Below are 12,433 nucleotides of genomic sequence, written 5' to 3'. Positions count from 1 at the left end.
TCTTTATATATTCTGGATGTTAAATCTCTGTCAGATGTGTCACTGGTAAAGTTATTTTTTCCCATTCTGTGGGTTTTCTCTTCACTTTTTTGTTTCTTTTGCTATACAGAAGCTTTTTAGTTTAATGAAGTCCCACTTGTTGATTGATGACCTTAATTCCTGAGCAACTTCTGTCTGATTTAGAAAATCCTTTCCTACACCTATATCTTGTAAGTTACTGCCAATATTTCTTCTAATAGTTTCATGGTTTCCTGTTTCATATTAGGATCTTTGATCCATTTGGAGTTGACTTTTGTGCAAGGTGAAAGATAAGGATCTAGATTCATTCTTCTACAGGTGGAGATCCAGTTTTGCCAGCACCATTTGTTGAAGATGCTGTTTTTCCTCCATTGTGTGTCCTTGGCACCTTTGTCAACTATCAGGTGACTGAAATTGGGTGTGCTTAAGTTTGAGTCTTCAATGATGTTCCATTAATCAATGTATCTAGTTTTGTGCCAGTACCATGCTGCTTTTATGACTATAGATTTGTAGTATACGTTGAGATCTGGTATGGTAATCCCCCCAGCACTGTTCTTTGTGCTCAGGGTTGCTTTAGCTATCTAGGGTCTTTTGTGCTTCCATATGAATTTAAGAATGGTTGTTTTCTAATTCTTTGAAGTATGCCATGGTAATTTTGATTGGGATTGCATTGAATCTATATATTACTTTTGGTAGAATGGTCATTTTCACGATACTGATTCTTCCAATCCATGAGCATGGGAGGTCCTTCCATCTCCTGGTGTCTTCCTTAATCTTTCTTTAATGATTTAAAATTTTCATTGTAGAGATTTTTGGTGTCTTCAGTCAGATTTATTCCCAGATATTTTATATTTTTGCAGCAATTGTGAAAGGGAGCATTTCCCTGTATTCTTTCTCCAATTGCTTGTTAATGGTATATAGAAAGGCTACTGATTTTTGTAGGTTGATTTTATAACCCACCACTATACAGAAAGTGTTGATCAGTTCTAGGAGTTTCCTGGTGGAACTTTTGAGATCTCTTAGGTATAGTATCATACCATCTGCAAAAAGGGATAGTTTGACTCTTCTTTTCCAATTAGAACTCTTTTAATTTCCTTCTCCTCTTTTATTGCTCTAGCAAGCATTTCAAGCACTATGTTGAAAAGGAGTGGAGATAGTGGGCATCTTTATCTGGTTCCTGATTTTAATGGGAATTCTTCCAGTTTTTCTCCATTTAGAATGATGTTGGGTGTGGGTTTGTTGTATATAGCTTTAATTATGTTAAGTTTTATTCCCTCCAGTCCAATTCCCTCCAGGACTTTGAACAGAAATGTATGCTGAATTTTGTCAAAAGCCTTTTCTGCATCTATTGAGATGATGATGTGTTTTTTGTCTTTGAGTCCATTTATATGATTAGTGATGTTTATTGACTTGTGTATATTGAACCATCCCTGCATCTCTAGAATAAAGCCTACTTGACCATAGTTAATCATCTTTCTGATGTGTGTCTGTATGCAGTTTGCAAGTATTTTATTGAGAATTTTTGCATCTATGTTCATTAAGGATACGGGTATATAGTTTTCTTTTTTGGTTGTGTCTTTACCTGGTTTGGGTATTAGAGTGATGCTGGCTTCATAGAAGGAATTTAGGAGTTCTCCCTCTGTTTCTATCATTTTGAATAATTTAAGTAGTATTGGTTGGAGGTCTTCTTTAAATGTCTAGTACTTTTTTTTAGTTGGGAGGCTTTGTATTACTGTTTCGATTTCCTTATATGTTATGGGTCAGTTTAAATTATTGATTTCTTCTTGGTTTAACTTTGGTGGTTCTCATGATTTTTGATATCCAGCTATTTCTTTTAGATTTTTAAATTTAGTACTGTATAGGTTTTTTAAATATTCCTTTATAATCTCTGGGGGTCTGTTGTGATGTTTCCCCTTTCATCTCTGATTTTGTTGATTCAGATTTGTTCTTTCTTTTGGTTAACTGGGCTAAATGTCTATTTGTTTAGCTTTTCAAAAACCAGCTCCTAGATTCACTGATTTTTTTTGCATTGTTTTCTTTGTTTCTATTTCATTTATTTCTGCTCTGATTTTTGTTATTTAATCTCTTCTGCTGGGTTTGGGTTTCATTCGTTCTTGCCTTTCCAGTGTCTTGGGTTGCAGTGTTACATCGTTTATTTGGGCTCTTTTGAATTTTTTTAATGTAGGCACTTAAAGCTTTAAACTTCCCTCTTAGGACTTCTTTTAATGTGTCCCAGAGGTTGTGTTGTGTTGTATTGTCCTTTTCATAGAATTCCAGGAATTCTTTTATTTCTTTCTTAACTTTTCCTTTGACTCATTTATTGTTTAGGGGTGTGTTGTTTAATTGCCATGAGTTAGTGTAGTGACTAGGGCTTTGTCCTGTGTTGATTTTGAGCTTTATTGCATTGTGGTCTGATAGAATGCAAGGAATTATTTCAATCTTTTTGTATTTGTTGAAGTTTGTTTTGTGTCCCAGTATGTGGTCATCTTTTGAAAAAGTTCCATGGGGTGCTGAATAGAAAGTGTATTCTTTGGTGCTTAGTTGGAGTATTCAAAAGATGTCTGTTAGGTCCATTTGATGTATGGTATCATTTAATTCAGACATTTCTCTGTTTATTCTTTGTCCAGTTGACCCATCTAATGGAGACAGTGGGGTATTGAAGTCCCCTACTATTACTGTGTTGGGGTTAATCTGTGTCTTAAAGTCCTGTACTATAGTTTTTATGAATTTGGATGCACCAGAGTTTGGTGCATATATGTTCAGGGTTGTAATATCTTCTTGGTTAATGGTTTCTTTGATCAGAATGAAGTGACCCTCCTTATCTCTTCTAAGTAGTTTTACTTTGAAGTCTATTTTGTCAGATATTGCAGCCCCTGCCCATTTCTTAGTGCCATTTGCTTGGAATATTCCTTTCCTTTCTTTCACCTTAAGGTAGTGCCTGTCTTGAAGGTGAGAAGGATTTTTTTCAAATAGCAAATAAATGGATTTTGTTTTCTAATCCATTTAGTTAGCCTATATCTTTTGACTAGTGAGTTTAGTCAATTGATATTTAAGGTTATTATTGAAAGGTGTGTATTGATTGCCGTCATTTTGATTGCCGTTTGTGTTCTCTGTGTAATTTTGTGTTTCCTAGATTATATCTTAATTTTCTTTCGTTGTCCCAAGGTATAGTTGTTTCTTCTCCACTCTCTGTATTGCTTCAAGTATTCTTTGAAGAGCTGGTTTTGTGGACATGTATTCTTTCAGGCTTTTCATGTCATGGAAGATGTTTCTTTCCCCCTCAACTACAATAGACATTTTTGTTGGGTAAGGTATTCTGGGTTGGCATCTACTGTCGTTTAGAACTGGTCCGAGGCTCTTCTGGCTTTCATAGTTTGCATTGATAAGTCAGCTGTAATTCTGATGGGCTTTCCTTTGTATGTGACTTGTTGTTTTTCTTTTGCTGCTTTCAATATTCTCTCTTTGTTCTGTACATTTAGTGTTTTTCCTATGATATGTCATGGGGAGTTTCTCTTCTGATCCTGTCTATTTGGTGTTCTATGTGCTTCCTGTATTTGTATGGGGTTGTCTTTCCTTAATTTTGGGAAATTCTCTTCTGTAATCCTGTTTAAGATGTGGTCAATATCATTAACCTGAATTTCTTCTCCTTCCTCTATGCCTATGATATGTAGATTTGGTCTTTTCATGGTGTACCACATCTCCTGCATATTCCATTCCTGTGTTTTTAAGAAAAATTTCATAGTATTTGCTTGAGTGGTCCAATTCTTCAACTTTATCCTCCAGTGTTTATATTCTATTTTCCATTTCATTCATTCTAGTGGTGAAGCTTTCTCCTGTTGTTTCAATTTGGCTTATTGAGTTTTTCACTTCGTTTTTCATTTCTGCCTGAGTTTTCTTCAATGTTTCTATCTCTTTTGTGAATTCATTCAGAAGATTATCCCTATCTTCATTCAGTTCTTTGATTTGTTTGTTCGTGTGTTCTTTAAGTTCATTGAATTCTTTGATCATGTTTATAATTGTTCTTTTAAATTCTGTGTCCTGGGTTTTCTCTAGAGGGGTCTCCTTGTAGAACTCTTCTACAGGACTGGTGAAGTTTGTTGGGGACATAGTGTTTTGACTTCCCATTTTATTATTCTTTCATTGTGATTTTGGCAATTAATTTTCCAAAATTCTTTTGAATTTTGAATTTCTTTTGTTTTTTATGATTCTGATATGAGATTTAAGTTTAAGTATGCATCTGTTTGTATTATTGATGTGCCTTTGTCCTTTTCTTATTGTTTGTGTAAAGCTGGTTGGTCCATTTTTCAGGTTCTCTCAGGTTTTATTTTGGAGGGAGCTGATGGCTTCAGATCAGCTACTCAGGAGCATCCACAGAAGCCCAAGTCAGGTTCCAGTCAGGTACACTCAGTCTTCCTTCTAAGGTTTGGAATCCTACTAGCAGGAACTCAGAGCAAAATTTATGAAGTTCCCCAAGGGGTGGCTGATTTTGGCACTCTCAGTTGGTTTGCTGAGTTCTCAGCCCCTTGCCAGAGGGAGGCCAGAAACTGGCACTCTCTGGTGGTCTGCTGAGATCACAGCCACTACACAGATGGAGGTCAGAACACACCCTCTCAGGCTGTCTTCTACTTATCCTACTAAAGCCAGGTCTGCCCTGGGGCCTTGGGAGGGGCCTCACACAATCCCAGTTAGGGGTTTGGTAGGGAAATTTGGGGAAGCTCACCATCAGGATCAGACAGGATCTGGCACTCTCAGGCAGTCCCCCTGCACTCTCAGCCCCTATTCCACAGGGAGGCCTGGAGCAGGCATTCTCTGGTGGTCTGCTGAGATCACAGCCGCTACACAGATGAAGGTCCTGCTCTTCCTCTCTTGGTGAAGGCAGTAAATTTTACTTACTTTACATTTTGTACACAACCTGTATTTGTTTTCACATTGTTATGTTTACTTATATGAACACATTTTCCTTACTTAATTGATAAATTTGTTACATCTATTTGTTAAAATCATTTGTTCATTTTGGCTGAGAAAGAATACATCATAAATGTTCCCATTGATACTAATGGTATTTTAATGTGTAGATGAGTGTGTATGTGGGTGTGCTGTGGTATATGTGTGTAGTGAGGTCCCTTGAGTCAGTAACTCTCTCTGAACCTGCAGCTGGATTGACAGTCAGCAAGCCCCAGTGAGCCTTCTAGTCTGCACTCCTCCCCCATAGCCCATAGTGCTGGGGCTACAGCTACAGAAGCTAGTGCAGTCACATCCAGCTTTTCATGGAGTGCCAGGGGTTCTAACTTGGGTCCTACAGCAAACACTCTTATTCACTGAGTCATCCTTCAGCTACCTAAGGCAATCATTATTATTATTATTATTATTATTATTATTATTATTATTTTAAGCCTTTAACTTTTTTTTATTTAATTTTCATGTATTTCATATATAACATCTTAATTTTTTACTCTCTTCCCCATTAGCATCTTCCCATATTCCCCCCACTGGATTTCATGCATTCTGTCATATATGTTAAGGCCTTTTGGGTCAAGTTAGTGTCCCCTAATGTCCCTTAGTGCAAGTTCATCCACTGGGGTCTAGTCAGCCTATCTAGAGTCACTCCCTTAAAGAAGATCAGCTCTCTCTCATCCAACAGTAATCAGCTGCCAATAGTTCTTCAGCTAAGGTTGGGCCTGCTGCCCATTTCCCCAGTTCTATGCTGGGTTTTTGTCTGCTTGAGTTTGAGTGGGTCATGTGCATGCTGTCACCATTGCTTTAAATTCATATGAGCAAGGTCCTAGAAGCCTCTAAAACTGTACTTCTATATAGTCATGCACCTCCTCCCTGGCTCTTACAATCGTTCTGGTCCACCCCATCCACAATGGTCCCTGAGCCCTGGGTTTATTGCCCTCTGTTGCATGAAGGAGCTTCAATGATGGGAATTATTTTTAAACAGAACAACTTTTCACATAGAAACAGAATTTTTCAAAATAAAACTGTCAATTGAGGAACAAAGGTATTTTTATATACCCAAGAACTTAAAGGTTTCCCTCTTGAGCACCCTTTCTCAGGAGACTAATTGAATGTTCCTACATTGGGATGGAAAGTGGAGATAGGAGAATCCCTGGAAGCTTACAGCTAACGAGGCTCATGTACACTCGCAAAACAAGGGAACCTGTCTCAAACAAGGTGGAAGGTGAGGACTAACAAAAAGTTATTTTCAGGCCTCTACATGTGTGCCATGGCACAAGCATGCCTATGATCACACACCAATATGTATCCGCGCACACACACACACACATACACACACACACACACACACACATACACACACGAACACAAACACGCAAAGGTAAATAAAATCCACATGAGCTGGGAACACTGGCATATACTTGTAATCCCAGGTTTCTAGAGGTGAAGTCAGGAGGACCATCATAACCTCAAGGCCAGCCTGAATAGAATAGTGAATTTAAGACCAGTTTGAGCTGTCTACAAAGACTGTCTCTAAAATCCACATGAGCTGGGAACACTGGCATATACTTGTAATCCCAGGTTTCTAGAGGTGAAGTCAGGAGGACCATCATAACCTCAAGGCCAGCCTGAATAGAATAGTGAAACCACATGACAGAAATCACAGGTTATTTTCAACAAGAACACACCATCAAACACATGGAGAAGAAATAATTTAAATGCAGTCTTAAATACAGATATTAAATAGCAAATGATAAGTTTTAAGATAATTATCTTCCACATTATACTTGGAAACTACATAAAAATATTGAAAGCATGTTATGGATTTCCAATGGACAAATTAAATTTCTTTATAAGCAAAAATCACTTGGTAAATGACAAAACCAGAAAAATATTTCTAAGGCTAAATACAAATGAAAAAAAATGTGATTTGTGTATATGTTTACACTAGGCAAGGCTTAGTTGAATTATAACTCTGAAGCTTATTTTTAAAAGATGATTTTATTTCTTTTTATGTCATTTTTTAACTTGTTGATTTTTTTTGTGTGTATATCATACAGAACATCCCAAACAATCTTATTCATCTATATACCCACTTCCCAAATGACAACCTCCCATAGCCTACCCACCCCACAACTGGAGCCCATATACTCTGTCATCCTTATTACTATCCACTGTGTTGTTGGCACCCCCAGCCATTCCCCAGTGCTTGTCCATCCACTGAATCTATTCAGCCTATCTAGAGATCCCTGTTATAGGAAGATCAGCTGTTCCTCATCTAGCAGCAATCAGTTGTCAATATTCCTATAGATAAGATTGGAATCTGCTGTTCATTTTCCAAAGTTCTATGCTGGGTTACTGTCTGGAGTTTTTTGGGCCACCTGGCCAATAACTCAAAGGATGGTGTTTCCTGTCTGGCATCGTTTCTCATTATGTAGCCTTTAGATATACATATGGACTCTTAAAAAATTATTTTGACCCCTTTAATCTTTGGTCACACTTTCCTTTTGGGTGTTTAAGACCCTACAATTGGCCCAGATAAACCAATTTATTTCACTCTAAGGTCATTTGAGGATCTGTTCCTCAGGGGTCACATGGGCTTTGGAGGAGCCCCTGGCTCCTTTCTTTTACCAGTTCCTTCTATGCGAAGATAAGTCAAAGGTCCTGTTCAACCATGCCTGGCTTCGCTTGGAAGCATGGAGGAAAGGTTTCCTCTGTGTTGACCCTCCTCTTTGTAGACTGGACACTGGTTCAAGTCCATTTGGTGGAAACTCCACAGCCTCCTTGATCAAGAGGACAGGTGATTCACCACAGTTATAAGATATTTTGAGAGGTGTGAATAGTCCCCCGGAACTTCATCAACCTAGTAAGGCAAAGAGCAAAAACTGTCCTTTATGTCCCTTGGACAAAATTAGTAAGGCCTCAAAGTATGGCTATTAAACATCCAAGAAGGTAAGTTCCACCAGTCTGGTACTTTTAATTATCATGTACCATGTAGATAAAGCTTGGGCAAAGATCGAAAGTTCTCAGATACACCTTGCCTAGACATATATTCTTTGATCTAGTTGTATGTATAATTTGTTAGTAGGTTGTTTGACTAATATGGTTCCCTCTGATTTTTAAAAAACTAGCTAGGCATTATTTATCTCTCACATTGTCTAAACTTCCACCGTGGTTTACCCATTTAAGGTGGCCCCATTTTTCTCATTTCTCTCTTAATAATACCCTTCTCCTATGATCCCACCTCTCGAGCTCCTTCTTTCCCTTTATCCCCTAGGTTCCTTGTAAAACCTTCCCTTCCCCCTCCCCTTAAAATAATCCATATCTCCCTTATTAATGCCTATTTCCTACTATTCCTCTCTTTCAAACTCTTTCTTTTCCTTTACCTCCCTGGTTCCTTTGCATTATCCTCGTTCTTGTAGTTATGTCTGGATACATAATCAGTTATTGGGATTTGGTGCTAGGATCCACATATGAGGGAGAACATACATTGTTTTTTAGGTGTTTTTTTTTTTTGAGTCTGTGTCTCTTCACTTAGTATAACAGTTTCTAGTTCTATCCATTTACCTGCAAATATCATTATTTCATCTTTCTTTACTGCTGAGTAAAACTCCATCATATAAATGAACCACATTTTCATTATCCACTCGTCAGTTGAGGGACACTTAGGTTGCTTCCATCTCTTAGCTATTGTGAAAAGAGCAGCAACAAGCATGGATGTACAAGTCTCTGCAATAGGATGAGTTCTTTAGGTATATGCCAAGGAGTAGTATAACTGGATCAAATGGTAGTTTGTAGTTTTTAAAGAGTTCTCCATACTGCTTTCCATAAGGGTTTTACAAGTTTGCAGTCCCACCAGCAGTGGATGAGTGTTCCCCTTTCCCCACATCCTCTCCCATATTTGGTACCATTTGTTCTCTTGATCTTTTCCAGTCTGAAAGAGGTAAGATGAAATCTTAAAAGTGGTTTTAATTTGCATTTTCATAATTATTAGTGATGTTGACTACCTTTTAAGATGTTTCTTAGCCATCTTTATTTCTTCTTTTGAGAACTCTCTGTTCAATTCCTTAGCCCATCTTTTAATTGGGTTACTTCCTTTCTTGATTCCTTGTTTTTTGAGTTCATTATATATTCTGGATATTAAATCTCTGTCAGATGTGTCACTGGTGAAGATTTTCTCCTATTCTGTGGGTTTTCTCTTCACTTCCTTGGTTGCTTTTTTTTTTGATGTACAGAAGCTTTTTAGTTTAGTGAGGTCCCTTTGTTGATTCTTGACCTTGTTTCCCGGGAAATTGATGTCTGGTTTAGAAAATCCTTTCCTGCACCTATATCTTGTAGGTTATTGCCAATGTTTTCTTCTAACAATTTCAGAGTTTCAGGCTTCACATTGAGGTCTTTGATCTATTTGTAGTTGACTTCTGTTCAAGGTGAAAGATAGGGTTTAGTTTCATTCTTCTACAGGTGGAGATCCAGTTTTGCCAGCACCCTTTGCTGAACATGCTGTCTTTCCTCCAGTGAATGTTCTTGGCCCCTTTGTCAAATATCAGGTGGCTGAAAATTGCATGTACTCATATTTGGGTCTTCAGTTTTGTTCCATTGATCTATTGGTCTATTTTTGTGCCAGTACCATGTTGTTTTTATGACTATAGCTGTGTAATACAGTTTAATATCTAGTATAGGAATCCACCCAGCATTGCTCTTAGCGCTCAGGTTTTCTTTGGCTATCCAAGGTCTTTTGTGCTTCCATATGAATCATAGGATGGTTTTTTCCAATTCTGTGAAAAATGTCATAGGGATTTTGATTGGCATTGCATTGAATCTATAAATGGCTTTTGGTAGGATGGTCATTTTCACAATATTAATTCTTCCAATTCATGAACACAGGAGGTTCTTCCATCTTCTGATGTGTTCCTCAATCTCATTCTTTAAAGATTTAAAATTTTCATTGTAGGGGTCTTTAATGTCTTTGGTCAGGTTTATTCCAAGATATATATATATATTTTTTGCAGCTATTGTGAAGGGGAGTGTTTCCATGTACACCTTCTCAAATTGCTTGTTATTGGTGTAGAGAAAGGCTACAGACTTTTGTAGGTTAATTTTGTAACCTGCCACATTACTGAACGTGTTAGTATTTTCTAGGCATTTTCTGGTGGAATTTTTGGTGTCTCTTAGATATAATATCATATGCTCTGCAAAAGGGATAATTTGATCTCTTCTTTCCCAATTATTACTCTTTTAATTTCCTTCTCTTGTCTTATTTGTCTTGCAAGAGTTTCAAGCACTATATTAAAGAGGAGTATAGATAGTAGACAGCCTTGTCTAGTTCCTGATTTCAATGGAATGCTTCCAATTTTTTCTCCACTTAGAATGATGTTGGCTGTTGGTTTTTATATATGGATTTAATTATGTTGAAGTATGTCCCCTCCAGACCAATTCCCTCTAAGGCTTTGAACATAAATGCATGTTGAATTTTGTCAAAGGCCTTCTCTGCATTTGTTGAGATAACCATGTGGTTCTTGTCTTTGAGCCAATGTATATGATTTATACATTTTTTGACTTACGTACATTGAACCATCCCTGCATCTCTGGAATAAAGCTGACTTAATCATATTGGATGATCTTTTTATGTGTGTCTGTATGCAGTTTGTAAGTATTTTGTTGAGAATTTTTGCATTTATGTTCATTAAAGATATGGGTCTGTAGTTTCCTTTTTTGTTTGGATCTTTAGCTGGCTTTGGTACTAGAGTGATGCTGGCTTCGTGGAAGCAATTTAGAAGTTCTCCCTCCATTTCTATTTTTTTGAATAAATTAAGTAGTATTGCATGTAGATCTTCTTTAAATGTTTGGTAGAATTGTGCTGTAAAACCTTCTGGTCCTGGGATGTTTTTATTTGGGAGGTTTTGTATTACTGTTTCAATTTCCTTGTATGTTGTAGGTCTGTTTAAGCTGTTAATCTCTTCTTGGTTTAGTTTTGGTGGTTCCCATGCTTTTCGATACCTGTCCATTTCTTTTAGGTTTTCAAATGTAGTAGCATATAGGTTTTTAAAGTATTCCCTTATAATGTTCTGTATCTTTCTGGTGTCTGTTGTGATGTTTCCCCTTTCATCTCTGATTTTGTTGATTTGGAGGTGCTCTTCTTTCTTTGGGTTAACTGAGCTAGTGGTCTGTCAGTCTTATTTATCTTTTCAAAGAAACACCTCTTGGATACATTGATTCTTTGCATTGTTTTCTTTGTTTCTATTTCATTAATTTCTGCTCTGATTTTTGCTATTTCTTCTTATCTACTGAGTTTGGGTTTTATCTGTTGTTGCTTTTCAAGTTTCTTGAGTTGCAATGTTAAGTCATTTAGTTGTGTTCTTTCAGATTTTTTAAAGTAGGTACTTAGAGCTATAAAGTTTCTTATAAGGACTGCTTTCAATGCATCCCAGAGATTTTGTTGTGTTGTATTGTCCTTTTAGTTCCAGGAACATTTTTACTTCTTTCTTAATTTCTTCTTTGACCCATTCATAATTCAGGAATATGTTGTTTAATCTCCATGTGTTCATGTGGGTACTAGGGTTTCTTCTGGTGTTGATTTTAAGCTTTATTGTATTGTGGTCTGATAGAATGCATGGAATTATTTCAACCTTTTTGTATTTGTTGAGATTTAGTTTGTGCCCCAGTATATGGTTGATTTTGGAGAAGGTTGCATGGGGTGCTGAATAGAAAGTATATTCTTTGCTGCTTAGGTGGAATATTTGGTAGATATCTGTTAGGTCCATTTGATATATGGTATTGTTTAATTCAGATGTCTCTCTGTTAATTCTCCATCCTGATGACCTATCTAATGAAGACAGCAGGGTATTGAAGTTTCCTACTGTTAAATAGTTAGGACTAATCTGGGTCTTAAAGTCCTGTATTACTGTTTTTATGAAATTGGGTGCACCAGAGTTTGGTGAATATATGCTCATGATTTTAATATCTTCTTGGTTTATTGTTCCTTTGATCAGAATGAAGTGGCCCTCTTTGTCTCTTCTGATTAGTTTTAGTTTAAAGTCTATTTTTATCAGATATTAGAAGTGCAGTGCTTGCTTTTTTCTTAGTACCATTCGCTTGGTATATTTTTTTCCATCCTTTCACCTTAAGGTAGTGCCTGTCCTTGAAAGTGCAATGAGTTTTTTGCAGACAATAAAAGGATGGGTTTTGTTTCTAAATCCATTCAACTAATCTGTGCCTTTTGACTGTGGAGTTCAGTCCATTGATATTTAAAGTTATTAATGAAAGATGCGTTTTGAATCCTGCCATTTTTATTTCTGTTCACATTCTTGATATAGCTGTGCTTTTCCACAGTTATACCTTCATTGAATTTCTTCCACAATCACTTGCGTATAGTCATTCCTTTCTTCAGCTCTTTGTATTGCTCCCAGAACTCTTTGAAGGGCTGGTTTTGTGGATGTGAATTCTTTCACCCTATTTATGC

This window comes from Nannospalax galili, unplaced genomic scaffold (genome assembly GCF_000622305.1).
Source record: "Nannospalax galili isolate Female #2095 unplaced genomic scaffold, S.galili_v1.0 scaffold191, whole genome shotgun sequence".
NCBI lineage: Eukaryota > Metazoa > Chordata > Mammalia > Rodentia > Spalacidae > Nannospalax > Nannospalax galili.
This window is presented reverse-complemented; position numbering follows the sequence as displayed.